At 37.4% G+C, this 15,405-nt stretch overlaps 1 long non-coding RNA gene across 1 annotated transcript; it reads right to left on the bottom strand.

Moving 5' to 3' along the window:
• Window positions 1–1,140: 1,140 nt before the first annotated feature.
• On the bottom strand, window positions 1,141–4,143 carry LOC307132210. Its single transcript, XR_013817266.1, has 7 exons — window positions 3,941–4,143; window positions 3,270–3,343; window positions 2,970–3,017; window positions 2,803–2,886; window positions 2,447–2,652; window positions 2,120–2,279; window positions 1,141–2,021 (listed from the first exon to the last, which is right to left on the bottom strand). It is a non-coding gene; the product is annotated as an uncharacterized lncRNA (long non-coding RNA).
• Between the last annotated feature and the right edge of the window lie 11,262 nt (window positions 4,144–15,405).

The following is a 15,405-nucleotide window of genomic DNA, read 5'->3' as shown; positions in this document are numbered from 1 at the left end:
CAATAAACTGCCTGCAGGATTCATCTCGTCTCGTTACCAAGGTTATAACCGTTAACGAAAATGAACGAAAACTAGGTGGGTTGTCGTTAACTGAAATAAAAATAAAAACGAGGCATTACAAAAAAACGATAACTAACCAAATCTGTAATGTGTGTTTGGCAAAACTAAAATAAAATTATAGATTAAATGTACTTAGTTTTCGTCTTTATCAATGTATTTCATAGAGCAAATAACGTTCAGATGCATTTCCGTTTCCTCACGCTCTCTCTCTCACATACACGCGCGCCACACACACACGCGCGCGCACGCACACACACACACACACACACACACACACACCGCAGTCTTCATGAGAACGAGTGTTCGACGTTGAAAGCAAGTTCGCGAAAGGTTGGTATCTCGTGAACACCTTTACACAATCACACATTAAAAAGTGGTATAAAAATATTTTTAATTCAGAATATATTTTGTCAGTGTGTTAATGTCGACCCGAGAAGCGTTGCTACTTTAGAAAGTTAACTAGTCGCAAGTTTGAGGTAAAATGCACTTGGGTTGTCGATGTCATTTACACTATAGAAGCTGTGATTCAAATATTAAATAATGTTATGTCATTAGGCTATTGTATAGGGTAAATTTAGTATAGGGTGGGAAAATTGTACAACTGTGGTATTTGTAGACTATAGGTTTAGCTCAATTTAGGTTTAGCTGTATACTTGTATTTTAGCTCAAAAATGGGTTGAATACATGCGGTTCTGTGTAATTAAATAGCATTATTTGGACAACTTATATCTTATATAGAGAGGACCCAGATAGCAATGAGTCGGCGGACCACCGGCGGTGATCCGGCGGCTGTAGAAGCGTCAGAATTGCGTAATCGCAAACACGTTTGACGGCGCACCGCCGGCGGCAGCCGCTTTTTAAAAGCGGCAGCCGGCTTCCTACCGCCTTCGTACCGCCGCCGGCCCGCAGGCAAACCGCCGTTCCGCCGCCTTTATACCAGAAGGCGGCCCGGCGGAGGCAAACGCTTTTTTCGAACGATCTGCCTCCGCTTATTGTGTAATAAATAATATATATATTTATTTATTATTCATATATTTGTAACATGCAGTTTATGATGGATAATAATTGAACAAACCAGATAAATTCCCATTTGGCATTTTTATTCCACATTTCAAAGTACATTAACTATCAATGATACAAGATAATATAAATTAAATATAACAGACAATAAATAAGCTTAAATAGGCCTATAAATAACAAAAAACATTTTTACTAAAGAACCTGCATGTTTCCAATTAAATTTTGGTTTAAAAAAAAAAAAAACAGCCTTACAAGCAAATTATAACACTTACAATATTTGTTAATAACAAATAGGTCAGCTCTGGGATGAAAAGAATTACCATTAAATATTATATCAAATAATGAGGATATTTGGTACCAAAGAATGTGCAGGATACCAAATAAATCGAGGTATAACATCACATTTAACAAGCCATTTCTAACAATAGCATAAATGGTAATAATTTAGAGTAAAGCTCTGGAGAAGAATAGAACAGTAGTAGAACAGAACATTATAACAAGCCTGACTATGGGTTCTCCGGTTTTCCCCGACCTCCAGAATGAGGCAGCGCAAATTGGCTTATCTTCAGTGATTTCTTGTGCGCCTATATAAAGGACAAACAACCTCGCCATCCCATATCTATCCAAGGAGCTGCCTTCAAGGCAGGGTCACAGGGAATAAAAAAAAAGTAATTTCCACAGTGAACAGTGTGGATTGGGTGAGTGTAGCCTGAAACTTCTGGCTTCTTTAGGGGTCTTGATGTTACTGACTGCAGGATAAAGAAAGGGTTCCAGGTGTCAGTAGTCAGCCTAGGTGTAAGAGGTCGGCTGTGGGTCCCTCTCAGCTGTGCGGCGTCTTTTTCCACCTTCACGATCAGATGCTCCTTTCAGGTAACGCATAGCGCTAACCTGGACCGCCTCATCAGTGGCATCCTGGGTTGCCGGGTTCTTCCGGATGGCTCCTGTAGAAAATACAGATCTGTCATTCCATGTGAATGTCATAAGGCCACACACATCTACTTAAATATATAACAAATTTATATATTTATATATATATTACTTTGAACAATGGTCTTCAGGAACATGTCTCTAAAACATGCTTTATCCCCTACACCCGTCCAGGTTGTATTAATGGAAAGGTGATTAGAGAAGATACTCTAAAGCATTCGCCACACGGTTGTCTTTAGGTCCCTCCCACATTTGATTGCCAAAAACCGAAGCTGAAAATACAAAAAAGTGTTACAAATTACATATCTCTGAAGCTTCTCATACATAAATATAAAAATGTGACAGGCTGTGATTCAGACTGTAGAATATGCAGTGTACAATCTTAAATTTTACTTTTTAGATTACCCTACAGCATTATAAACAAAATCAGCACACTTACTGGAGCTCTTTATCCTGCCTCAAACTGTTGTCAAGCAACGCCAAATGGGTTGTCTAGGGGGAGTAACAGACCCCCTGGCAGGGATAACTCTCCAAAAGACACATTGGCACTGAAATGTTGCAGCATAGTGTCCATTTTGTTGTCCATGCTATGCACAACATCGCCAAACTCTCCAAGACGTCGCAGCATTAGGGTCTGATCTGCACCTACAGGGGTTCACAGAATAAAAGAATAAAGCAGTCAGTCCTGGTCCCTCAACTACTAAACTATGACATTTACAACTAGGTCTACTACATGTACAGGTGGCCCCAGTGGGAATTAAACCAACAACCACAGGTGTTGTTTGCAAGTTGTACCTGATTGCCCAGTACGAGCAAACGTCGTCAACATTGTCCCAACTTGCTTCACCTGCTCATGAAGTGAGCCGCTGTCATCCGAAGCTACAAAATGAAAGGCATTTGGTAATTTTGGACCTACATCACAGTCAAAAAAGTAAAATTTAAGAAAGAGTGCATGTTCTCACCTGCTCGTGCATTGCTTTCCCTCAGGGCTTGGTTCTCATTCTGGAAATCTACATAAAAAATATTTTATTTTAATTATATATATATATATATATATATATATATATATATATATATATATATATATATATATATATATATATATATATATATATATATATATAACAACAACTACAGGCACAATTTTCCATACTGTTAAAGTTTCCAACATCTGCAATTTCCTGTTTGTCCATCTCAACTCCTTTCAATATTCTTCTCCTTATAGCCCAGTAACTAGACATTGTGACTAACAATTTATTTACCTTGAAAGCCGAAACGATTGTCCAACAATAGGTCTCTTGGATGAAGATAACCGATTGTGCTCTGGTCAAGGTATCTGCAAGAAAATGTGAACAAAACCGCATTGTTAACGTTAAATACAGAATATACAGTAGCTATGCTGTGGGGGGAAAAACTGGTCAGCCAAATGTGGAACAGTAAAATGTATTCATTCAGTGTAGTGATTCAAGTAAACTGCATTGTCCTCAAACATAATAAGTACAGCAGTTCAGAGAAATAACTCATAAATGACCTTAAATGCTAGAAGAACAGTAGCAACACAGCACATGTTAGCTAACACTTGCTAAAACTGACCTAACGTTAGCAGCATGCTTGTTCGGACTAACAAAATAATTTAAATAACCTATATACATCATTCTGTTTTGTTAGAAAACACCAAAAGTTAAACTTAAGTCTTTCTAGATGTAAAGCTTTGGCTAACTTACCTACAGTAGCTAGATACATTTTAACATGTAGAACATGCTTGAACTCAGTGTGTAAAAAAGGCGAAACAGCACGTGTTAGCTAACACTGTGTATTGTGCACTATATCAGCGTGCGTGTCTGAACAAACTAATTAAAACAACCTACCGGTATAGCTATACATCAAAAATGAACATAATATTGTGTGACACAAAAAGGAAACATGTACTTACTTAAACGCTCGTAGTCGAGGATATTTTCTGATCTCCTCTCTTCAAATACTAAAACCATGTGATGAGCGGCCGCTGTTGGTAAATCTGTATGTTTTACCGGTTTGTCTTCCGTCTTTTTTAAGTATACTGCCCCTCTCGGCCGGTGGAGGTACTTCTCTGTTTTTTTTTATTTTATTTTTATTTAAATTAGTACATGTATAGACAAGTACAATACAAAAAGTACAATGAGAGAAAAATAAAAATAATAAAGCATTGTGGTACAGTTCCGAATATGTAGAACAAAGAATAACAACAAATGTAACACTGTATATAAAATAAATAATAAAAATAAGAATTCTGAGATAGAAAATACTTTATAATATTAAGGCAGTCACATGAAATTGAAAAGCTTTCAGGTTTCTGTTTTTGTAAGCTTTTTGTTTTGCGACCTCATGTTTGAGAGGGTTTCAAATATTGTAAAAATCAGCTTTATAAGAGGTAATATTAGAGGGCTTCTTTTGAGTTATTCTTGTCTTATGAATGTAGAATTTTTCCTAAATAATTAATAATATATTTTTGTTTTTCAGAAAAATATGGGTTTTGAAAACAAAGTAAAATGTCATGAAGTTAGTTCTAATTTTTTGTCATGTCTATTTTAAAGTCAGTCCAAAAAGAAATAGAAAAAAGGCCAATACAAAAATAAGTGTTATCCTAAAATGAACTTTCAAACTTTCTTAACCCTCCTATTATGCTAAAAAAAAAAAAAGTATTAGCCTACATCCATTATGGGTCAAATTGACCAACACTGTTTAAACACACTCGACATGCAAATAATCAAGTGAAAATTTAAATGTAATTTCCTAAACCTAACCTTATCATGGAATCAAGAGTCAAGAATCTGTTATAAACCCTAATGGCTTTGGAGCAAAAAAAACTAATATTTGATATAATTCACATATAGGCTATTATGATTTTATAATCGCTTCAAATGTGAGAACTAGTTAAAATGCTGTCAGTTCCACTCTATTTCCCAACAAGCCAAACATAGCCAACGTGGCTGGTCGAATTTGAGAGTAGAAATCCTTGTATTTCACAGCGGCTTGCCGCCAGCCGGCCGCGGTCCATTAGGCGGAGGCAACCGCCAGAGAAAATGAAGCCGGCGGCCCGCCGGCTAGTCGGCCGCGGCATCTCGCAAGAAATGGGAGTGACGTATTCGGCGGCAAACGTTTCATCACCGCCAGCGGGACGCACCTATAGCCGACAGCTTAGGGCCGGCGGCAAAAAGAAGCCGTGCCGATATTTTTTGCTATCTGGGGAATAGTATGCTATTACTTTATCATACATTTACATGAGCAGACGCATTTAAGTCATTGCTTAGTAACTCATAAGTGTAGCTCTAGATGTGAGTGCAAAGATTTTGCAAACGCAAGTTACAAATACCCTGGGGGCTAAGCCCCCCCCCCTGTCTTCCAATCCTAGTGACGTCCCTGGTCTGTCTGTCTAATTTATTTAAAAAAAATAAAAATAAAATTCTGTTCTGTGCTAGATTAACTGAGACTTGTTACAGCACTTGCATATTGCTGATATTGTTGCCCTTGGACTGCTCTAGCTGCTTCTATTGCCCTCATTTGTAAGTCGCTTTGGATAAAAGCGTCTGCTAAATGACTAAATGTAAATGTAATATAAATGGTCACTTGAGTGACAACTGCTTGATCTGACTGCTGTGATCAGTTTGTTGAACTTGCCAAACAAAATATCATTGAGAACTTTTTTTCCTTGGTGCCTTTATTATTTGTGCAATTTCCTTGAATGTGTACATGTATTTAAGTTTTTAAAAAGACCTTGTTGTTTTATAACTTTGTGATTAAAATTAGAGACAATTACTTGACTCATTTTGCCTCCACTCAACAGCAAATATGATCTGAATGAAATAAAATGACTTTATTTTAAAATATTCTATATACACATTAAAACAATTATATTACTTGTGGTGATGCAATGCTATTAATCCATACAATTTGGGTTTAAAAGCTCTACAATTGTGTGATTTAAAATTTTGCATGTATGTAGAGTGAAACTAGGATAACTTAAGCATCACACATGTAAATAATGACTTATTCACCAATAATGACGTATTATTATTTATCAGTACTAGTACTTCACACGTTAGAACGTCATCCCAATACAATATTGAGCGTACATGCCATTTAAGACAGCGCATGCGCATAACTGAGATCGGTACTGCGCATGCGGCTGTGACGTCGCCAAAACACATCCATCCAGTACGTATTGGATGATCCAGCTACGTCATCGTGCTACAGGCTGCAGCGAGGGGTGTCTCGATCCAACTCCACCCCCTGGATCTCGTATTCTGCAGTGAGGGGCTACTGAAAAACAACACAAGATTAGTTAGGGAGGGAAATTATTCTTCATGTAAAGCCTCCCACCACATGGTCCATCAGAAACAAATAAAGTGCTTTTCTAGTTGCAATTCTGGTGTTAATTATTCGTTTGATTTTCGTTGACCGATTTAAAAAAAAAAAAAAACATTAGATTCTTTAGTTTAGTTATTGTATAGTTTTCTTTACTTGGTTTTGTTGTAATTTAACCATAACCAGTATTAATGTACTAATTGCTTCTGTGTCTCTAACAACATGTGAGTAGCAGTGGCCCAACTCATTAGCATTTCAATGGACTGTGTGTGTGTGTAAAATTGTAGCTTATACTCTTTAATGGATGATTCTCAGTTAAAACAAAAAAATCATGAGATGAGTATGTATAAAATATATTTTTTTATTTAAAAAAACAAACAAACAAATCAGTCGTCAGTCAGTCAGAAATGTCTTGTTCAGAAAGTTTTAGAGTTGAGGCTGAGGGACATTTTATTACAGGAACAAGAAAATGACAAATAATGTCAACAAGTAATGTCAAAACAATAATGTTTATTTTTTTTTGGCCCGCCACCACCCCCCCTCTTCGGAGGACAACTTTGTGTTTTTTAATAAAGCAAAGTATATACACAATATGTTACAATACAGACAATAGATTTATATACAGTGCGTAACAAGAAAACTGATGAACTTGCAGAGACTATGAAAAAGAAAGCAGAGAAATTAAAACAGCAGCAGTTAAAAGAACATGTCAACTACAGAACCTTAAACAAGAACACAAATGAAGCACTGAAGACGGGGCGGTCTGTCCAAATGATGCAGTCCATGCCTACACCCTGGAGACGTCCGTGTGCTCGTCTTCACTTTCGCTCATCCTCATCCTCACTTGTGCCAGACACAGATACAACTTACACAAACAATATAACAACAATATAACTCTTGTACTAATTGCACTTTCAATATGAAATATGTGACGCAGCGTCCCTCTGCTCAGCTCCTCTGAGAGCTCCAGAACCTGCTTGGTCTGCTCTTCTTCAGTCAGAGCTCCACTGTCCGACTGCTGCACTTGTGTAGCGATGTTGTCCAACAGATCGACCATTAGGTTGAAAGCTGGTGAAAGTTCACCTCCAAATTGTAGGGAGGGATTCCCAGATGATAGCAGTCTCCTGCAAAACAGTCCAATTTGTCGACATCAATGCCAATAAATAAAATACATTTTAATAAATAAAATTGACACTATATTTCTAATAAAACATCACACAAATCGTCTCAAATCCACTCATTCTTCAGCAAAATGTGCTTACCTAAGTAACCCAAACAATAATGTTGTGGCTGAACACGAGGTATTACAGCCCACACAAAAGCGCAGCACATCCCAGCCACGCCTCTGGGAAATCCCACATCTCTGAGTCTGGGCCGTTGGGCATCTCACGGCTTTGGGCTGTTTCTTCTGGAGCTGATACACAGAGAACCAGAAGAAAAAAACCTCTTTGACACTTTCATCATCAGAACGGTGAGTCAGCTGGTGACTTAAAAAAAAGTCTAACTCTTTAAGCATTAAGAACTCAGAAACAGCTATGTACAGCCAAAACATACACAGTGGAGGTGTGTGTGTGTGTGTGAGAGACCTTACCTGGTTTCGTCTTCACTTTCGTCCCCAAGCTGCTCATCCTCATCCTCACTTGTGCCAGACACAGATAAAACTTACACAAACAATATAACAGCAGAAGAGGCTGATGATATACACTTGGAATGACTCACCTGGCCCATTGCTGGTGTAGGACAAGGAATCGCTCTCTGAGACCAGCGCAGAAGTTCCTTTCTGCCTCTGAAAAACAATCTAGAAATGATTTTAAGATCTACAGCTGTAAAACAAAAACATTTTATAGAGATGCAGAAAAAAAAGATTTTAAGATGTAAATCAGTTATCTCTCCTCCTCCTGGCTCATCTGGGACGGCGCCAAGTTCTGCTCCACGAGACCTTTCAAATGACATATGACACATGACTATCTGAGCTGTATGATGTGATTGACACATGGCAGAACATAATAACCCCCCCCCCCCCCCCCATATAAATTATGATTTTTTCCATTTTATCAGCAAATAACTCATCACTACTTTGGAGAAAATCATACACTTCAGCCAGTACACTTCGGGTTTAAGGGGTTAAAGGCAATATCCTCTGACAACGTAAAGATAATGCGATTTAATCACGTTGGTGTTTGTTGATTCGGACATCTCTCCGTTTCAGGCAGCTTTGTCAATTGTATTGACCGGGGTTACTCCTTCAAAAGTTAGCTGGTTCTGGTAAAGTTATCTTGTTAGACAAAGTTACTCTAGAAGTTAGCGGCGCCAGTCAGCAGGTGACAACCGGACAACCGGACGAGCGCAGCCGGCCCACAGCAAGCACACTAGGGGAAAAAGTACATTTGCATAATGTACTGAAAGTACTCAATTTTCACGCACTAATTTCGTAGGCTACTTAATATACAAAAAAAGTGCCAATCAGTTTTTTGGATTTCACAGATAGGCTAGCTAAGAATACATAATAATTATATTTTAATTATTAATTATAGCTTTAAGGGTGTAGATAGCATAAATAGGAAATGTACATGTTTGAGAATAGCTTAGAAGTGATGTATGGCCATATTAAAGCGATAGTTCAACCGAAAATGAAAATTCTGTATTATATAAAGTTTATTATTACTATAAACATGTATTAAGAAGCATGAAAAAAAGTAGTATGAACACATTTAGTTTGTAGATACTGCACTTTGCCTTTGCAATAGTGTTTTAGTTGTTTAAGGTCATCCAAAGGCAGAGTGCAGTATCTGCATTTTGGGGTCAAAGATCACATCGGTGGTCATGGTTTTTATCTATAAAAAATGTCTTCCTAAGAAGGCAATACACGAATGCATTACCACTAATCTACCCACAACATGTTTGACTGGCTGGTGTAAAAACTTTAAAGCCATTTTTCTCAGTTTCAGTGTTTGCGTAGTTACTGCACTTAGCCTTTGTAGGGCAGTATAGATCTAAAAGACAGATTATGGTGACTTTGGGCTCTTTTTAACCATGAGATTTTTGTGTGTTGTAAATACAATTTATTCTGAAGCAATATTCTCACCAGTGTTCAATCAACTTTGACATATGCATATTTGTGATATTTTTACCTTTTATAAAGGGCATTTTCCCCTAATCGTATTAAACATAGGCTATGATTCAGATTTCCTTTTATATTCTTAAATTGGATCAATAAATTAAATTAGAAGACGACACTGGCTGTTACCAGTCAAATTAAATAATTTACACTGAAAAATTACAACTGCATTAAATAATGTTATGAGATTGTTTTAAATATTTTTTTTTAATATACAAATAAGAAATGTTGGAAAGATGAAACTAAAGCACCATTAGGTGGCAGCATGTGACCGTCTGAATGAGCGAGTCATTGAGTCGATTCGTTCAAACGCTGATTCATTCAAGAATGAGGCGTCGTTACGAATAGTTCATTGAATCTTTGATTCTATCGATTCATTCAAAACGCTGAATCATTCACTAACACACACTGATGCTGTGACACGCGTTCTGCTGTGATCTTTTGGAACTATTTTCGCTGCTGAAATAGAACAAAAACACTCAATATTGCATCAAAATGTAAGTGACTTAATGTTAATAATTGTTTATGGAACTGTCATTTGAAATCAGTGTCATTTTCAGTCGTGATGTTATTCAGGAAAACAGCACTCTTGGTAATGTGACATTGCAACTGTATCATGTTATAAATATAAATAAACTCCACATTTCTACATTTTTACAGCAGTGTGTTAACTGAGTTTCTCTGTGTGAGCGGTGCACATGTTTCGATTTCTCCTCGAGAGGCTGCGCGAGCGTCAACAGTGCAACGTTAGTTACCGTCAGTTCACTATACATTATTATCATTCACTGTCAATCGCCACTTACAGTAATGAATGCAGAATCATTCTTGCATTTTGGTGATTCCCTAGTTATTTTTGTTAATGACGTTTTATCAGGCTACTTGTCCGTCGGGCAAGTAAAATTCTCTTTCACTTGCCCCTTCAAAAAATCCACTTGTCCCGGACAAGCGTTAATGTCGAGCCCTGGTGAAGTCTATGTAGTGTTTTAATTTTACATTTATTCATTCAATTTCATACTTAAATGCTGCAGTACTGCTCTGAGCTTCCAGTGTAAATCTTTATATATATTTATTTATATTATACTATACACTAGGAATGTGTACAAGGTTTTTTTTTTTTAAAGTAAAGTTGTAAGTTTAAGTAAGGTTTTTCAATTATTTTAAGTAAAATAAATTAAGAAAATAAATATAATTTTTTCTCCTTAACCTTTAGCTGTTCCTGTCGCTTAAAATAGAATAGCAAAAAACTGATGTGACATCTATCTATCTATCTATCTATCTATCTATCTATCTATCTATCTATCTATCTATCTATCTACCTACCTATCTATCTACCTACCTACCTATCTATCTATCTATCTATCTACCTACCTACCTACCTATCTATCTATCTATCTACCTACCTACCTACCTACCTATCTATCTATCTATCTACCTATCTATCTACCTACCTACCTACCTACCTATCTATCTATCTATCTATCTATCTATCTACCTATCTATCTACCTACCTATCTATCTAACTACCTATCTATCCATCTACCTATCTATCTATCCATCTACCTATCTACCTATCTATCTATCTATCTATCTATCTATCTATCTATCTATCTACCTATCTATCTACCTATCTATCTATCTATCTATCTATCTATCTATCTATCTATCTATCTATCTATCTATCTATCTATCTACCTATCTATCTATCTATCTAACTACCTATCTATCCATCTACCTATCTATCCATCTACCTATCTATCTATCCATCTACCTATCTATCTTTCTATCTATCTATCTATCTATCTATCTATCTATCTATCTATCTATCTATCTATCTATCTATCTATCTATCTATCTATCTATCTATCTATCCATCTACCTATCTATCTATCCATCTACCTATCTATCTATCTATCTATCTATCTATCTATCTATCTATCTATCTATCTATCTATCTATCTATCTATCTACCTATCTATCTACCTATCTATCTATCCATCTATCTATCTACCTACCTGGTTCTCATCGTTTTGCTTTTGCCTCACCAGAACACAGTCTTCTAATAGATGTGGATGTGTGTGTGGGGCTGTGACTGCTTTAGATGGGACACGATGTGCTTACCCTCCCTGGGTGACCTCCTCCCTCTGTTTATGAATGAGCTTAAACTGCTTTCTTACTCCGTCTAGCTTCTCCTCTCTGCACAAAAACACACAAGACAAAAAGATGGTCAAACACTGTTACTGTCTTCAGTTCCCAGACTTCCCACAGATTGAGAGTGTGTAGAAATCCTCCCAAGCAATCCTCGTAAATTTTTTCGTCTAACGCGAAAAGGTCTTCTGGCTCCTTCTCCTCTTCTTCCTCTTCTTCATCACTGAAACAGTAACAGAGATGATTCATGTTATCAGAAGCAGTATCTTCACTGTGCATATGCAACACCATACATTAGGGGTGTAACGATACATCGTATATCGAGATATATATCGTGATATAAAAATGTGACGATATGTATTGTTGATGTAAACCAGGGGTTTTCAAATTGGGTGAATGTGAGCCTCCCCTTAGAGTAGGTAAGGACAGCCGAGCCCCCCCTTCCCCAAAATCCTGTCCGCCTGCTCTAACCCACACACGCCTCGGCAGTAAATGCCATCTTCTGTGTGTTCCTGGCAATGATGAGTTTCAATAACAACTAATAAAATGTAAATATTTTTTCATATTGTATTTTATTTCCTTTTTTTTTTTTAAGAAGTGCATTCATAAATCTTTGCAACAGCAAATAACTTCCAACTTTATGCAGGCCTATTTGAGGCTACTTTTAAAAATCACAGAACATCAGTAGGCCTAACCATAAGTCAACAAAACATGCTGAATGTTACAAGTGTGAAACTTGTGTCTGGGTCTTAAAGGGATAGTTCACTTTAAAGGGGCTATATGCAACTTTTTCCCCAAAATAAACGTAACAATAGCCTTTTTATTTTACCATTTATGACTCAAACATCTCCTGATGAGCATACTGACACCTTGTCCGCTCACAGTGGGTGCACCTATAAGCCTGTATCCTATTTTTCCTATTTTCTGGCGGGTCGTTTTTTCCCGCGCTGTCTGCGGATGTGACGTCACCACCGCTGCGAGAGCGAGCAGAAAATAAGAGCAGTTCTGTTTTTTGGCCACAGGTGTCAGTCGCGAGTTTAAATTTCAGAAAAACGCATATAGCCCCTTTAAAATGAAAATTCTGTCATCATATAGGCCTACTCACCCTCAATTTGTTTCAAGCCTGTATGAATTTCTTTCTTCTGCTAAACACAAAGCAAGATATTTTGAAGAATGTCAGTAACCAAACAGTTAACTGGTCCCATTGACTTCCATAGTAAGAAAAAATATATATACTATGGAGGTCAATGGGACCAGTTAACTGTTTGGTTACTGACATTCTTCAAAATATCTTGCTTTGTGTTTAGCAGAAGAAAGAAATTCATACAGGCTTGAAACAAATTGAGGGTGAGTATATGATGACAGAATTTTCATTTTAAAGTGAACTATCTCTTTAAGCGCACATTTTAATGCACATCGTCTCGAACAAAATCAGCACAATGGACAGCTCTCTGATCAATGAACGACAATGCTTTTTGTTCACGGAGCGCATAACACATAACAGTCAACTGCATTGAAGGCATGTTATCAGATCAAAAAGATTTGCATTACAATTTTTTTTCAGCCACATACAAGATTTGTATGTGGCTAAAATTATTTAAAATCATATTCAGATTTAAACAATAAACAAAATGCACCATTCACGTAATTTGCACGTGTCATTCACGTAATTTGCACGTGTCATTCACGTCATTTGAATTTTAATTTTGAACTTTGAATAACCGCCCATATCAGTGGGAACAATGAGGACGCGCTTTTGACGCGCAGAGGTGTTCGATGCGGGGCTGCACTGCAGAGAGAAATAAACGCAAGTCGTCCTTCACCTGCAGCCTTGATCTGTATTTATTTTTAATCATGGTCAGTGCGGAAAACCCACACTCACACAAGTAAGTGGAGGTGAAGGGGATTAGGACTTGCATAGCCTTAGTGGAGATCTGAGGGAACTCGCTCTCCACAGACAACCAGAAACGCGTGATCGGCATTTCTGCCAGTCTCTGCTTCAAGTCCACATTCGAGCTGAGATCGACCAGTTTTTGTTAAAGCTTAATACAAATTTAAAATAAAAAAGTTCGATTTCGTGCATTGATTTGTATTAGTAGGCCTACACTAGTCTTTTCTGTCTGTGTCAGCTGCAAAAATTAAGTTGAAGATCGCCATCTCCGTATTGAACACGCCTACAGAGAGAAATGCACATCATGGCCATTGGGATTACATTGAGTAACGTTAGCTAGCCTATTTCTTTTCGTTTTGAATAGTTTCGTTTAAAGAAATGTAAAGCTTTCTTAAATATTTTTCATGTCTATGAGGCATAAACTGAGTTTCGATTAATTTATAATAAAAAATTAGAGATATGAGATATGAATTTATGATGCGCTCCAGTTCACGCGTGCAATGCAATTGATCGCGGCTATATTTGCTTCTTATTTATTAAATCCAGGCAATTTGTTGAATAAACATTTATTAAAATTAAGATACAATTTATACACAACGAAATTCACTTTAAACTAAAGAAAGTCTTTCTACAAAACGAAACTTAATGAAGTGGTCAATCATGTCTGACCCACTCCATGTCCCCGATGCATCCTATCTTACTCATGGTGTTCACTTTTCATAATCAACATATAGATGGAAAAAAATAACATATAATATTTTAACATATGAAACTAAATGCGTTTATTTAATGGCTACAACACATAGGCTATTAGGCACATTCAAGTTAATTCTCCAATTAATTTTAAAATGATTGAAAAAAATAAACATAGCCTACCCCTTAAAAAAATAATTGTATTGCAGTTTTTTCTAAGTACAAGAAACACTCTTTCTGCGTAAAGTGTTTGTGTTGAAAACAGGTGCCATTCATAAAATCCTTCAGTTTTCGAGTAGGCCTGTGCCTTGAGCACCTGTGCACACGTTGAGCCAGAAGGAGCCATTGCTTAATCTGTCAGCATTACTACTTGTCACTAATCAGTCAACTCGTTTGTACCACGACGCGAGTATCCCGCGTAGCTTTTACCCAGTATACCGCGACGCGAGTATATGGTTTATTTTTTCTTCACGTCGTGCCTCCCCTGTGGCTCTTGGGCGCCCCCCAGGGGAGGCGCGCCTCACCTATTGAAAACCGCTGATGTAAACGATATGATTTGCGTTATTGAGTTGTTTTATCCAAGGCCCAGCTTACTGTGTTTATAGGGTATAATTTACCCAAAAATGTAAATTCTGTCATCATCTACTCATCCTCATGTTGTTTCAAACCTGACGGTTGTTCTGGGGGGGGGGGGGGGGCGTCAGGTGGGGCCTCATCCTGGGAGAAGTCTTGGACCATTCCCAAATCCCGATCCCAAAGAATCCGGAGCTTCCTCACGGTCACCGACCTTCCCAGCGACCTCACCACCTTCTCCTTAAACATTATAAAAACATCATTTCAGTATTCTTTGCATAACCAGACAGCTGTGTCATACATTCATTTGGTCAATCCTGTCAGCTTCTTAACATCGGATGACTCATATTTGACCGTGCGCAAGTATTCAATTTTCTTTTTCATGGTCTTTATGGCCTTAATGTTCTCCTCCCTCTGTTTTGGAATGAGCTTAAATTGCTCTCTTACGACGTCTAGCCTCTCCTCTCTGCACAAAAACACACAAGACAAAAAGATGGTCAAACACTGTTACTGTCTTCAGTTCCCAGACTTCCCACAGATTGAGAGTGTGTAGAAATCAAACACATGGTTGTGCACAAGAAACATACATCACTTTCGGCTCGTATTTGCCATTTACTTGGTCAAAGCCTCCCAA

The sequence above is a fragment of the Gobio gobio genome, assembly GCF_949357685.1.
Source record: "Gobio gobio genome assembly, chromosome: 10".
NCBI classification, from domain to species: domain Eukaryota; kingdom Metazoa; phylum Chordata; class Actinopteri; order Cypriniformes; family Gobionidae; genus Gobio; species Gobio gobio.
This window is presented reverse-complemented; position numbering and strand designations above follow the sequence as displayed.